The sequence below is a fragment of the Xenia sp. Carnegie-2017 genome, unplaced genomic scaffold (assembly GCF_021976095.1).
Source record: "Xenia sp. Carnegie-2017 unplaced genomic scaffold, XeniaSp_v1 HiC_scaffold_24, whole genome shotgun sequence".
In the NCBI taxonomy this organism is placed as follows: domain Eukaryota; kingdom Metazoa; phylum Cnidaria; class Anthozoa; order Malacalcyonacea; family Xeniidae; genus Xenia; species Xenia sp. Carnegie-2017.
Genome location: NW_025813487.1, coordinates 2,452,500 through 2,468,104, shown reverse-complemented (window position 1 = coordinate 2,468,104; position 15,605 = coordinate 2,452,500). Strand labels below are relative to the sequence as shown.

At 39.1% G+C, this 15,605-nt stretch overlaps 1 long non-coding RNA gene across 1 annotated transcript; it reads left to right on the top strand.

Annotated features, from left to right (window-relative positions):
• Positions 1 to 2,832: 2,832 nt before the first annotated feature.
• On the top strand, positions 2,833 to 3,427 carry LOC124451557. The gene is made up of 2 exons (XR_006950520.1): positions 2,833 to 2,950; positions 3,282 to 3,427. It is a non-coding gene; the product is annotated as an uncharacterized LOC124451557 (long non-coding RNA).
• The last annotated feature ends 12,178 nt before the right edge of the window (positions 3,428 to 15,605 follow it).

Genomic DNA, 15,605 nt, shown 5'->3' with positions numbered 1-15,605 from the left:
GGTGACGTGTGCAATGAAGTGTTTATTGTGAGATCGTATTTAAGTAAGAATTGATCACACGAAAATCAAACGATATTCATGTGAATTTTGGTTTGAGATCAATTAATATTTTTATGTTGTTGTATCTTAGTCATCCATGATGATTTCTTGTGATGATGTTATAATGTCATGATATTGTATGATTACATGACTGGAACAATGTCATATGGTAATGCAATAATACCTGCAAATTTAGGAGTTTGGAAGTGTAAGAACAACCTTAGTTAAAGACATTAGTAAAAAGTCTTTTGGTTATTCAATAAATAAAGCACTTGGAAAAATACATATAAAATTTTGTAAATAGATTTACCACACCGTGTACATGCGACAGATGTCAATTTTGTAAATAGGTTTACCACACTGTGTACATGCGACAGATGTCAATTTTTTAAATAGGTTTACCACACCGTGTACATGCGACAGATGTCAATTTTGTAAATAGGTTTACCACACCGTGTACATGCGACAGATGTCAATTTTGTAAATAGGTTTACCACACTGTGTACATGCGACAGAAACGTTTGTCTTTTTCACATTATTGTTAATGAATAAAAGATATAAAAGATGTTTTCGTGTTTGCACTGCCTTATGCAAACCTTGGAGAGGTTTGTGAGAACCTCGAACACGTGCAACCCTCGACCTTTGGTCTCGGGCTTGCACTGATCATCTCTTATGTTCTCCCAAAGGTCTCCTCGGTTTGCATAATCCTGTGCAAACACAGTAAACATCTTTTATTTCTTAATTGAAACATTGAAACGTTTTTTAACAACGTGCAATGCACGAGATAGTTTGTAAATGTTTGTTTTGACGTCAAACTCAAACTAAGATTTTAGGGATAATAATGTAGCACAGTTCTCATGCTTTGGATCAAAATTTTAAAAGAATTACATAATATATAATATAAATATATTTATTTTTTCAAGTGTTTTTTATCAGAAATCACCCGTAACTTATTTACTAAATGTATGGAAATAAAGTGCTTTTACATGCTTAAACTGCCAAATTTGTCGGTGTTAAAAATAACCAGAAATTTTCTATTATAGCTGTGTGCCGTCGTTTTTTTATATATTCACCCTTCCATGAGCGAAACTAGAACGTTTATTTGGGGTATATATTCATATGTTCACCTCTGCCCTGCTGATTTCTTTTGTTTGCGATGTTAATTTCAACAGAAGTCAGCAGGGCAGAGCTGAATATATGAATAATTACCCCCCGCCTCCAATTACGTTCTAGTTTTGCTCCTGACGCTATTAGTTTGTTATTTGAGAACTTAAATGTCGTTGTTAAGAAATTTTCGTAAAAGCAAGAAAATTGATTTTATTTTTATGCCTTACTACAATACAACATATCTACATGCACTTTATCATTTAAATAAAGCAAACATGTTGGAATATTTAGACAAAAAATACATTTAATTGAGTAATTGTATATCGTTTATGATTAAGTTGAAAACTGCAAAAACCATTCATTTTATTGTGAATTTGCATTCTGAAATGAATGGCTGAAGTATATAACCTACGATGTTCACTTTTGATTTTATTTTAATATCTTGTGTTAATTTTACATACTACGAGGCTGTGGCTTAAAGCAAGATCAATCAATGGCTTAGTTATGGTATTGCATAATGTATTGTGAATTTCAGACGATTTTTCTTGTTTAAAAAATCACTTCTTTTAACACTCGCAGCGAGTGCACATAGAAAACGGACAAACCATGAGTCTGATTCTGATGGCCAGAATGAGTTGGGCTGTCAATTCTCAATTCTCATCGTCAAAATGTTGTCAAAATAAAGACGACCACAACATTTGTTAATCAGAATTTTAAGGTTTTGGTTTTTCTCGACCCAATCCTCCACCATTCACAGTTGCTCCGCATACTTCCTTACAGTCACCTTATAGTCACGTGATTAAATGGAATGAAACATGGAAAGATGGCGGAATTCCAGTGGAATAGTAATTCATAGAGATGCCTTAGTAAGGTTTTATTTTCATTCCTTTTGAACTTTTTAAATCATTTAGTCATGCAGAAGAACGTAAAAACCAAGAACGTGTTCCTATCTGGTGCTTTACAAAGAATTCTGCTCGATAAAGAAACAAAAAAGTCTCATCATTCACAACTAAAGAAAGCTTGCGAAACGGCTTTAGGTATAAATCTATAAGTAATGATTGTAGTTATTGCTGATGTATTTGTGTTCTATTTGGTCTATGTTTTTATGTATTGTCGACCAGTTTCTGCATTTGCTATCAACAAAACATTAAGTGTAGTGTAGTAATCTTTCATTCAGGATATCAACGAACGCTGTCGATAGTATCTTTAAAATTGCTCAATGTATGATTTGTACTTTTTTATACGTGGCAAACAGTTATTTTTTAGTGTCAATCGCTTGTTCATGTTCTTCTGCTTGTGTTATATGTATATATGTTTATGGAGAAATCTATGTCAACGTGTGCAATGAATATAATGTACTGCTGTGTTCAGGAATGTTGCTTTACAAAATGATCGCTTTATGATTTTGATCTATTCTAGAGGAAATAAACGCTGTTCAAGGAAATGAAAAATCTACAGGTTAAGTTTAATTATGTAAAGTTGTCCAATTTTCTTTCGAATTTTCCAATTTTAACATGACCAAAATGAGTTACTAACTTTGAATCTTAATAAATTCACAGTTTTATCCAGACTACGCATGCTCACAAATTTGCTAAGTTTTATTGTTCAAAAGTTAGATTTATAAACCAGAATGTTGCTTTGATTTATTTATAATAAAATCTTCAGGAATGTTTCTTCTGCAACTCTACCTCCACTACCTGGTCAGCAAACGTTCATTACAGCAGATCAATATTTTCTTCCTTTTGAGTTGGCTTGTCAAACAAAATGTGCCAGGATTGTCACCATTGCACTTGACTGTATACAAGTAAGTTGTTTTTGTTTGATGTGTTAGGACACTTGGAATCTTTAGTTGTAAGAAATAGATTTAATCTCGGAAACCTTTTCATTGCGTTGTCTCTAAGCCATTACAATTGGATAGCACAAAATAAGTTCCTGCAGTGTTTTCTTTTGTTAGTTACCTCCTAAATTTCTCTAGAAATTGTCAATATTGCTATCCTTATCTATCAACAGTACTCATCCCCAAGCCTCACAACTTCACATGTGTCTTTTCACCACCATTTTGTATTTCTTCACAAGTCTAGGTCATGTATTTTGCTTCTATAAATTGGAGTATTTCAAACATTCTTTTTTCTTAGAAACTCATTGCTTATGTTCATATTGTTGGTGATACACCAGACTCCATTGAACCAGAGAGGCGTTTAATTGACAGAATTATCGAGACTATTTGTACTTGCTTTACCAGTATAAATACTGATGTAAATGTTCAAATACAAATTATAAAGGTATTTATAAAAAGTAATGTCAAACTTTAGGTTTTTTGCTTGGGTTGAAACTTGTTTTATTGTAAATTTGATTAGCGAGGACTTTCATAGATAAAAGTTGTCTTTGTCGTACCATGAAAAGGAGAGGGAAAGAGTTCTGGCACATTGATTGAAAAAGTGATCCTGTTTATACATTTCTCAACAAGAAATTTAGTTATGATTCTGATCTATACATACTAATTTACTAATTTACTCTGTGTCCTTTGATAAAAGTTTATAATGTTGATTTAAAATAAAGAATATCTGAATTATTGTTGAAGTCATTCTTTATATGATCAACGCATGGAAACAGCAACTAAAGATGGTTTTGTGACATTGGTATGTAATGGAGACAAGATCCTCTGTTAGAAGTAAGAGAGCAAGCACTTTAATGCTTAGTGTAGGTTCTACAAAACCAAAAAAATGTTGTCCTTCTATATTTAAAAAGAGAAATTTCAGAATTCTACTCTTCCAAAGTAAAGAATGGACTTCACTTATCCTATGTGGAGTGACCTTGTAGAAAGAGTGGTCAAAACATTGAATGAAAGTAATTCTTGTGTTTAGTGAGTCTTATAACCTGATAGCAATACTTTTAAAACTTTATTTTGCTCTTGCATCACTTAAAGCAGGTTAATCAGAAAAATATGTACTTTATGGCATCTGTAACATAGCTGTAAGCTGCTAAATGTTTGTTCTACAATTTTTACATTCATGTTAGGCCTATGCATAATGATGTGCCTCTTTAAAAGCTTATTAAGCTTATTACCAAGCTTTAGTGTTTCAGGAAAAATTTATGGAAAGATGCGTTTCTATCCTTCGAAAAGTGAAGTTGCGCACGATTTAAACATGATTTCTTAAAACTGACAAGATTTAGGTCTAAAACAGGCCTCTCCTATGTTGATACATAAGTGCAAAGGTGACAGTTTAGGTTTGCTTCCAAAATCTTCGACAGAATTCTTCATTTAAAACTTACATTTTACTAGGACTTTATTAAGAGTCTCGCCTTTTTGCCACCTTTCAAGATGGTGCCGGTAAATTAATTTGCCTCACCATGACAACGGCAGTTAGATACATGGAGTTCCGCACCAAAAAATGACGACATTCAAAATTGAAGGAGCGAGGAATTTTGAAATTCAACCGCGAAATACAAAAAACTGCAGCTTTTTAGAAGTGACAATAAAAAGAATATCAAACAGCAAGTGACTTTCTATATATTTTGAAAATTTTGCGGTGTCCAATGAAACTCATTTTTAAAGCATATTTTTGAGGCACAGATCACGGACTATTTAGAATTATACTACAGACATAACAAATTAGCTAAAGCAGCATCGATATAAAGTATGACAAAACATGCATGAGAAATCATATCAAAATTTATATACCAACTTTCTAACTATTGACAATAAGGTGCATGTTAAAGGAAAGCAAAACCTGTTCAAAGGTATGGGAGAGGTGAAATAGCATACTTGTCTATGAAAAAATGGGAATCTGTGAAAATTTATGTAGGGAGGGGCACGTGTCCAATCATGCATCTCCTCCCTTCTTGCTGACGCCACTTTTAACTAATCTCTGTGTCTCTAGCAAAATGTTGATAGTTGTATACAAAAAAACATTTCTCTTAAAGGCAAGAAAATTTGAAAAATAAGCAAATGTTAAACACAGAAAGAATGTATTTACACAGAGAAAGGACGCAACCGAGTCTATTTTTGTAAATTGTTGATTCATGCAACACAGTGAGCTTTTAAAATTATAATTTGATCTTGTTTATCTAGCAGTTGTAAGGTTTACTTTCATTGTAACCTTTACTGTTGTATCTACAGTGTCTTTATTGATGATAAGTAATTATAATTGCATGCAGTTGATGTTTGACATGTATTCATAATTTACAGTGGTTTATTCAATAACAAAGGTTTTTTATAATAAGAACTGATTTATTCAAGAATATACATGTATGGAATTTTTGATTAATCAAGGGAAAATCCATTCACAGTTTCAAAAATTGTGTCTTAATTATTGGAATTCAAATTCTGTCTTTGATAAGTGATTCTCTATTCCTGAAATAAAACTTGTGAAACTTTATAAGATTTAGCAGAAGTCCTTTGGGATTTGACTAATCTCAATGCTATTATGTACTCTGCATGAGGTTCTTATTTATGTATTTTTATTTCTATAACAATTCTTTTTAGTCAGTGATGTATACATAGTTATATAACTAGAATGTTCTACATAGACGTCATTAATGTGTTTTAATACTGTTTGTTGAAGGAGATCCTGACTCACTCTTCATCTTCGTTCGTTATTCAAATGTGTTTATGTAACAAAACTCACAAGGATAAAAGATTGATGTTACAATAAGGTATCAACTTTCATCACCATTTTCAATCTGACATGTATGTGGTCGCGTTGTTTGTATTAAATCTCTCATCCGTTTGTTAAGTATTTGACATGTAAAGAACTAAAGCCAGCATAATTTTGTTCACACGGTTGTCTTACTTCTAAAACGAAGTTAATTTTAGAAAAATTAAGCGATATTTTAGAATTACACTACAAACGTAACAAATTAGCTAAAGCAGCATCTCGATAAAGTATGACTAAACATGCATGAGAAATCATATCTTAATTGATCTCCCAACTTTCTAACTATTGGCAATAAGCTGCGTGGTAATGAAAAGCAAAACCAGTCCAAAGGTATGGGAGAGGAGAAATAGCATAATGGTCTATGGAAAAAACGGTAATCTGTGAAAATTTATGTATGGAGGATAGCATGTCCAATCATTCATCACCTCCCTTCTTTGTCGACGCCAATTTTGACTAATCTCTGTGTCTCTAGCCAAATGTTGATAGTTGTATACAACAAAGCATTTCTTTTAAAGCAAGAAAATTTGAAAAATAAGCAAATGCTAAACACAGGAAGAATGTATTTACACAGAGAAAGGACGCAACCGAATCTATTTTTGTAAATTGTTGATTCATGCAACACAGTGAGCTTTTAAAATTATAATTTGATCTTGTTTATCTAGCAGTTTTAAGGTTTACTTTCATTGCAACCTTTACTGTTGTATCTACAGTGTCTTTATTGATCATAAGTAATTATAATTGCGTGCAGTTGATGTTTGACATGTATTCATAATTTACAATGGTTTATTCAATAACAAAGGTTTTTTATAATAAGAACTGATTTATTCAAGAATATACATGTATGGAATTTTTGATTAATCAAGGGAAAATCCATTCACAGTTTCGAAAATTGTGTCTTAATTATTGGAATTCAAATTCTGTCTTCGATAAGTGATTCTCTATTCCTGAAATAAAACTTGCGAAACTTTATAAGATTTAGTAGAAGTCCTTTGGAATTTGACTAATCTCAATGTTATTATGTACTCTGCATGAGGTTCTTATTTATGTATTTTTATTTCTATAACAATTGTTTTTAGTCAGTGATGTATACTTAGTTATATAACTAGAATGTTCTACATAGACGTCATTAATGTGTTCTAATACTGTTTGTTGAAGGAGATCCTGACTCACTTTTCATCTTCGTTCGTTATTCAAATGTGTTAATGTAACAAAACTCACAAGGATAAAAGATTGATGTTACAATAAAGTATCAACTTTCATCACCATTTTCAATCTGATATGTATGTGGTCGCGTTGTTTGTATTAAATCTCTCATCCGTTTGTTAAGCATTTGACATGTAAAGAACCAAAGCCAGCATAATTTTGTTCACACGGTCGTCTTACTTCTAAAACGAAGCTGATTTTAGAAAAATTAAGCGATATTTTAGAATTACATTACCGATATAACAAATTAGCTAAAGCAGCATCTCGATAAAGTATGACTAAACATGCATGAGAAATCATATCTTAATTGATCTCCCAACTTTCTAACTATTGGCAATAAGCTGCGTGGTAATGAAAAGCAAAACCAGTCCAAAGGTATGGGAGAGGAGAAATAGCATAATGGTCTATGGAAAAAACGGTAATCTGTGAAAATTTATGTATGGAGGATAGCATGTCCAATCATTCATCACCTCCCTTCTTTGTCGACGCCAATTTTGACTAATCTCTGTGTCTCTAGCCAAATGTTGATAGTTGTATACAACAAAGCATTTCTTTTAAAGCAAGAAAATTTGAAAAATAAGCAAATGCTAAACACAGGAAGAATGTATTTACACAGAGAAAGGACGCAACCGAATCTATTTTTGTAAATTGTTGATTCATGCAACACAGTGAGCTTTTAAAATTATAATTTGATCTTGTTTATCTAGCAGTTGTAAGGTTTACTTTCATTGTAACCTTTACTGTTGTATCTACAGTGTCTTTATTGATGATAAGTAATTATAATTGCATGCAGTTGATGTTTGACATGTATTCATAATTTACAATGGTTTATTCAATAACAAAGGTTTTTTATAATAAGAACTCATTTATTCAAGAATATACATGTATGGAATTTTTGATTAATCAAGGGAAAATCCATTCACAGTTTCGAAAATTGTGTCTTAATTATTGGAATTCAAATTCTGTCTTCGATAAGTGATGCTCTATTCCTGAAATAAAACTTGCGAAACTTTATAAGATTTAGCAGAAGTCCTTTGGAATTTGACTAATCTCAATGTTATTATGTACTCTGCATGAGGTTCTTATTTATGTATTCTTATTTCTATAACAATTCTTTTTAGTCAGTGATGTATACTTAGTTATATAACTAGAATGTTCTACATAGACGTCATTAATGTGTTTTAATACTGTTTGTTGAAGGAGATCCTGACTCACTCTTCATCTTCGTTCGTTATTCAAATGTGTTTATGTAACAAAACTCACAAGGATAAAATATTGATGTTACAATAAGGTATCAACTTTCATCACCATTTTCAATCTGACATGTATGTGGTCGCGTTGTTTATATTAAATCTCTCATCCGTTTGTTAAGTATTTGACCTGTAAAGAACTAAAGCAAGCATTATTTTGTTCACACGGTCGTCTTACTTCTAAAACGAAGCTGATTTTAGAAAAATTAAGCGATATTTTAGAATTATATTACCGATATAACAAATTAGCTAAAGCAGCATCTCGATAAAGTATGACTAAACATACATGAGAAATCATATCTTAATTGAAATACCAACTTTCTAACTATTGGCAATAAGCTGCGTGGTAATGAAAAGCAAAACCAGTCCAAAGGTATGGGAGAGGAGAAATAGCATACTTGTCTATGGAAAAAACGGTAATCTGTGAAAATTTATGTAGGGAGGAAAGCATGTCCAATCATGCATCACCTCCCTTCTTTGTTGACGTCACTTTTGACTAATCTCTGTTTGTCTTGCAAAATGTTGATAGTTGTATATAACAAACCATTTCGTTTAAAAGTGAGAAAAGTTTAAAAATAAGCAAAAGATAAACTCAGGAATAATGTATTTACACACAGAGAAAGAACGCGTTCGTATCTATTTTTTGTGAGATGTTGATTCTTGCAAAACAGACCTTTCAAAATTATACTTTTGATCATATGTTAGTTCAACAGTGTTAAGAGTTACTTTCATTGCATCCTTACTGTTATATGTATAGTGTTTTTTATTGATCATTAGTAATTATAATTGCGTGCAGTTGATAATTAAATTGTATTGATAATTTAAAATGGTTTATTCAATAACAGAGGTCTTTTTATAATATGAACTGACTTTTGCAATAAAGGAATTTTTGATTAACGAAGTGGAAAAATGCATATAAAAAATTCAAAAATTGTGTCTTAATCATTCACATTCAAATCCTAATTTAGACAGATGACCCTCTATTCCTGAGTTGAAACTTATTAAACTTTATATTATTTAGCAGTAGTCCTTTGGAACTTGACTAATCTCAATGTTATTATGTACTTTGCATGAGGTTCTTATTTATATATTTTTATTTTTATAACAATTGTTTTTAGTCAGTGATGTATACTTAGTTTTAGAATAATAATGTTTGTTGAAGGAGATCCTGATTCACTCTTCATCTTCGTTTGTTATTTAAATGTGTTTATGTAACAAAACTCAATCGCACTTCGCAGTTTGAAAAGGAGTATACACAAATCTAAGCGCCCCAGCCCTAGTTGGCGAACGTGGTTCACATACATAGTAAGCACACAGTAAGCACATAGGTCGGCACAAAAATCGCACCGGATAACGCAAAGACCAAACTCGGGACAACGGCAGGAGCCAAAGACGGGCGGCCCACCCCCAGCGCACGCGCAGCCGGCCGTCTGGGGTCTATTATTTACTTAGACATAAATTCTAACATATTGTATATCCAAACATTCGAAAGCCATGAAGCAGGGTAAGAACAAGTGTGCGTGGTTATTATACGGAAATCTCACCACATGTGGACGAAGCTGCATGGGTGAATACTGCGGATTTTATATCAGGCGGTTAAGGGAAGGCAAGCGACTTCGACAACCATGTCGTAAGTGCGGCGTCGGAACACAGACAGAAAGTATCCTTTGTAAAGGCTGCGGTGCGAATAGGGTGCAGCATATGTTTGTTTATAAACAGAAAAAAGCAAGAAAACGATTGCTAGCGTACTCGCCGAATTAATTTCGACATTTAGAATTGACTTTGATTTACAAAAACTTTCCCCTAATGCATACCAATGAGATTTGCGACACTCGAGATGGATACCGTTCCTAAACTTCTGCAACTATATGACCAAGGTGTAATAAGCGGACACGCGCTGAACGCCTCTCTTAAGGCTCTTCAACCGTCCGCTGCCTCAACACCCACGCCAAGAAATATCACTCTGCGTATCCCCAAACCGCGCAAGCGCAGCCCCTTCAAGTCTACCGATGATGAAATTGATGCATACATCGATGAGCTTCTGGCTGGAATTAAGTCACAATGCCCCACAAGGGCTCCTCCCCCACCACCCACGGAACTTAAGTGGGATGAAACGAAGACCTTCAGCTATCATCTGAGAGCCTAAAATGCAGGTGCCAAAGGGACACCCCTCTGAACTCGACTTGATGGCTTTCCTCAAAAACGCTAATCCCCATCGAACGCAAACTTGTCGAGGAGCTATTAGCTCTACGAGGAGTTAAGTTACAGTTGGCTGTAGAGGTTGAGCTTCGGAAGGATGAAGCAAATGGCACAGGTGCTTCAAGCACCAGTGTTCCGGACAAAGCAGATCACGCTGCTACAGGAGCATGAGATTTTGCAAGCCCTACATGAAGCCTTCCCAACAATCCTGGAGAGATTAGAAGAGTTCACACAGGAAGGGTCTGGGTGGATAGTGGATCGTGTCAAAACACTCTGGCTTGACATCGCTCACTACCAGCCTTTACGTGGAGGCTCATACCTTCCTCTCCCCACCGCGGTCAAGAATAAGAAGGCGATCGTCAACGTGAAAAACAAAGACGATGACTGCCTCCGCTGATCTCTAAGAGCTGCCTGTTTCTCGCAGCTAAAAACGCGTAACGGCCGAGCAAGTATCCCACTAAAGACGGCCTTGACATTGCGGGGATGAGCGCACCCACACCGCTTTCCCAGCTCGAACGAGTAGAGCGTTAGAACGACCTTGCTATTAACGTGTATGGTTGGGAAGGCGGCGTCTTTCCTTGCCATCTGAGCAAAATAGAGAGAGCTCGCAAGACTGTGAATCTCTTCCTCGTCTCGGATTCGAAAAATCCTGAGAAACACCACTACACTTGGATGAAGGACTTCAACCGCCTTCTCAACCGGGAATCGACGGATACCCACCGGCTGCACTTCTGTGAGGGTTGACTTCACGGCTTCACCAGACAGGATTCGCTGGAAGAGCATAAGCCTGAATTTCGAGGCATCAACCAGGTCACGGTTGCCATCAGAATGCCAACCCCGGAAAAATCACAAAATCCGCTTTGAGAACTACCACAAGCAGCTCAAAGGACCCTTCATAATAAACGCCGACATCGAGAGCCTGGTCTGCAAAATCAAGGGCCCTCGCTCAACCACGACAATAGCGGCACCCAGCAAACCTCTAGGCACGAAGCATGCGGTTACTCGTACATAGTCGTCTGTTCCGACGGGGAAACGCAGCCGCTGCAGCTCTACCGAGGGCCTGATGCGGCCAAGCATTTAATGGATGCGCTCCAAGAAGAAGAGCGTAAGATCAAGACGGTGTTGGCTAACCCGAGCCTATGCACATGAGAGGAAAGGACTGGGGAGCCACAAGAAAGCCACAACCTGCCAGGCTACGACAGCCATCTCATCATGCAGACTATCGCAAAGACTGAAGGGAAGGTCACCTGCATCCCCAATAATGCCGAGAAATACATCTCGTTCAGTATCGGCCAGCTTCGATTCATCTACAGCGCTCAGTTTATGCTCTTACGTCTGGATAAACTGGTGGAAGCCAGCGATCCGTCAGACATGCGCATCACAGCAGACTTCAAGCCAACCCCCAAGAGGCGTACCTTCCTGCTCCGCAAGGGTATCTACCCCTACGAGTATATGGACGGCTGGTCCAGATTCAACGAGGGGTCCCTCCCAACGAAGGAGGCTTTCTACAGCAAACTTTCCCATGAAGGCATTACCGATGACGACTATGCCCACGAAAAAAAGGACTGGGATGCCTTCGGCTGCACAACCCTTAGCGACTACCACGACCTCTACCTTCGGACTGATGACCTTCTCCTCGGCGATGTCTTCGAGAACTTCCGAAAACTGTGCCTCGAGCAATGCAAGCTAGACCCGGCCCACTATTATACAAGCCCGGGTCTGAGCTGGGACGTCCTCAAAACACAGGGGTGGAGCTCGAGCTGCTCAGTGACATAGATATGCATCTCCTCATTGAGAAGGTCTTGCGCGGCGACATCAGCATGATCAACAGAACTCGCAGCCGTTCACATGAATAAAAGCAGTCTGCTGTTCAACCGGCCTGTCTTCGTGGGCATGAGCATTCTCGACCTCTCGAAGCACCTGATGTACGACTGGTACAACAACCATCTCAAGGTGCAGTACGGGTCATCAGCAGAGCTCCTCTACACCGACACCGACAGCCTTATGCTGGAGATCCAGACTGAGGATGTGTACGCCGACATGAAGCGCAACGTCGGTCATTACGACACCAGCAACTATCCCAAAGACCATCCGCTGTTCAGCACAGCCAAGAAGAAGGTGCTGGGGAAAATGAAGGACGAGTGCGCTGGGGCGCCTATCGCTGAGTTTGTGGGACACAGGCCCAAGATATACTCTATCCTGAAAGCCGAAGGTATGGATATGCATACAAATTCTGCACCATAAATCCGATGGCAAGCGTCGCTCTTTGAAACCAACCGCACAAAGCGCCGGCGCAGCCAGTATGGCCTTAACGCTCTTCTTCCGAATCCCAAGGGAGGGCTTTTCGCCCGTCAAACGGGTAGTTTCATTATTGAGCGCTTTAACCACCTCAGTTAATCTTGATACCCAATCTTTGTTCCGAGTTCCGGGCTCAGCCAGCTCGCGATAATACTGGTAACCGAGCAATAGCTCCGCCAAAGTTAGATTAAATCTTTCTACGATCACCTGATCTCTATGAACCACGACCTTACCCCGTCGAATCGTGACACCCTTTTTATCACACGCTTTTTGCACTGCCCCGCGGAAGTCCAAGCCAGGGTCGACTTGTAAAACTTTAGGCCATCGAAGAGGCCCACGGGCACAAATACACTCTAACGCCTTCCCAACCTGAGTTGCTGTCTTGTTAGTGATTGCCTGGGCCTCCTTATACCGACTTGCTACGTCGACGACCGTCAATGCGTATTTGAATGTGCGTCTTCTGACTCGATCATAAGGCAGAAACAAAAGATCGGCCTGGTGGACCTCATTCGGAGTACTGATGTCGAACTTAGGTTATAGCACTGCGCTCCGTTAATAGATCTGAGACATTAGCCGACGCCACTTTAGCCAGATTTGAGATAGCAGCACGGCAACTGGAAGTAGACCTCTGCGAGGCGAACGCTTCCGTCGACCATGCGTCGGGACGACGGCTTTGACACTATGTGTCGTAAGCGACTTCTCTTCAGCTTCGAAATCGTCAGTACCACCGCCAGTGGTCAGAGGCATAAGGTCGAGCACCTTCTGGTCATTAGCTAGAACATTCCCCTTAATCTTTTTAAAAGCCCTTTACAGAACCCTCTTCTATAAACAAGACCCGCTCGGGAAAGACCTCCAGAAAATACTTGCGCAGCTGGGGCTCGTCCAAAGCTATCGAAGACAAGCACATGCGTTCCAGTACAACAAACAGTTAGCCAGTGGTGCCCCCCTTCGACCGGATCATGGAGAGGTAGATGTTGTCCGTGTTGCTGATTCAAAACTGCCCATTGTGGAGATGTGGTAGGCTTTCGTAGCTACAGACCCCAACGAACCGTCTTCGGGCTCGCTCGGCCTTCAGGAGGCGTTCGATGTCCACGCTCGAGAGCGGGTAATCCATTCCTTATACTGAGCACAGCGGGAGGCTGTTGGGAGCGGCCATTAGGATGGTCCCTTACGCGAAGAAGGCCTCGGTACGCTCAGCTCGCTGGAGGACAATGTCGTTGAAAGTATCTTCGGCGCGGGTATTCTTAACGGCAACATGTCTCACCCCTCCGAAGACTACCGCGTGGAATATGTGCCATCCCGCGAGCATCGATGGTGCAAAAAGATTGTGGCTGGAAAGACTCGCAAGACGACGGGAACAGGGCGACAAGAACACGCGCAGCGCCAAGGTCGACAACAAGACGGAAGACGGGGGCGTCGAAGCGCGCAACGCCTAGAAGAACAGCAGGGACACGACGGAAGACCACGGAGCGAGCGAAGAATAGCGGTTTGGATGAATTCAAGAGCATGCTCCTGGATGCTGCAAAGAGCACGGGGAAGAGAGCAGCGAATCGCGCAAAATCGAGGGCCATTTCTAGGTTGAAATCGTCAGCCACAAGTTTGGCACCCAATGTCCTTACTTCAACTCCCGCTGCGTCTTCACGTTTCCATCAGCCCATCAGCAACAGCATCTCCCAGGCCTTGCGGGCAGCGTCCTCGACCCTGACGAGCGCCCACATCAGCCAGTCGTTCAACATTTAGAGCGGTGCATATCTTTCCCAAATGGATTTTCGGCTGTTATTCCCCGCCCCCTGGTCAGTCGTCCCGACGCCATCACAGGTGCCCGCGCCTCCTGTTCTTCCAAGAGTTATCGCGCGCGATACTAGCACTGGTGGCGGCAATTACGTCATTTCGAACACCTCCGCTGATCAATATATCCAACCTAACACGGTCTTGAAGCATTATTTCGTCATGCCTGAATCGATCGAGGATACGAGTATAGAACCGGAGTCCTACGTCATCATCGACGACATCCGCGTCATGAATCTCAAATGTGGAACGCAGAGGGAATGCCTCTATAAGTTCTTTACGATGTATAGCCATCATCTGAAATTGAACGTCTTTTTCCTCTCCCAGAGCTTCGACAACATAAAGGACATGAAGGTTAACACAAACTTTCTCTATCTCTTCCGATTCACGGATAAGTCGAACGTGAAGCGGTTTCTTAATACGCTCTTCGGCGGCACGGGCAATAAACCGGCTCTGATCTTCAAACTGTACGAGAAACTCTTGACCCGCTGCGATCGCCCGATCCTCGCTATGGACTGCACAAATCAGCGATTCGCCTATTATTGCGACGAAAAATCTATTGCAGTGGACTTTCAGTGAAAGCTTTGCTTTCTCCGTCATTACCAGAAAGTTTTTTAAACTTGCTAGCAGCTTTGCAGCCTTTTTAATTCAGAAAAAATCTGACCAAGAATTAGAGGAAGCAGTTCAGAAGGGATATCACCAGATTTTTAAGCGTATGTTTGAAGAAAATGGAACGTATTTGAGTCCGGATAGTCGATGGTCTCCCACAGCGGCTTGAGCGGGTGGCGGATGGTTATCGGTCGGCCTTCCTCATCCCAAAAGCGCGGTGGCTGGAGGGCCTCCAGTTTATTGAGAACCAACCCAAGCATATTATCAAGCGCGCTTACTCCTTTATAGAGGTCTTGGGTTATCTCCCCGATGGGGCCCGAGCAAAGGGGCTGGAGCACCAAATCGCCACCGGGATTTCATCTCCTTCCTGCGTTAAGCATTGCAGTATATACCAACCAATCCCCTTGCTAAGTTGAGCTTGCTGGAGCTAAAAAAACACCCAAGCGTAAAGGAG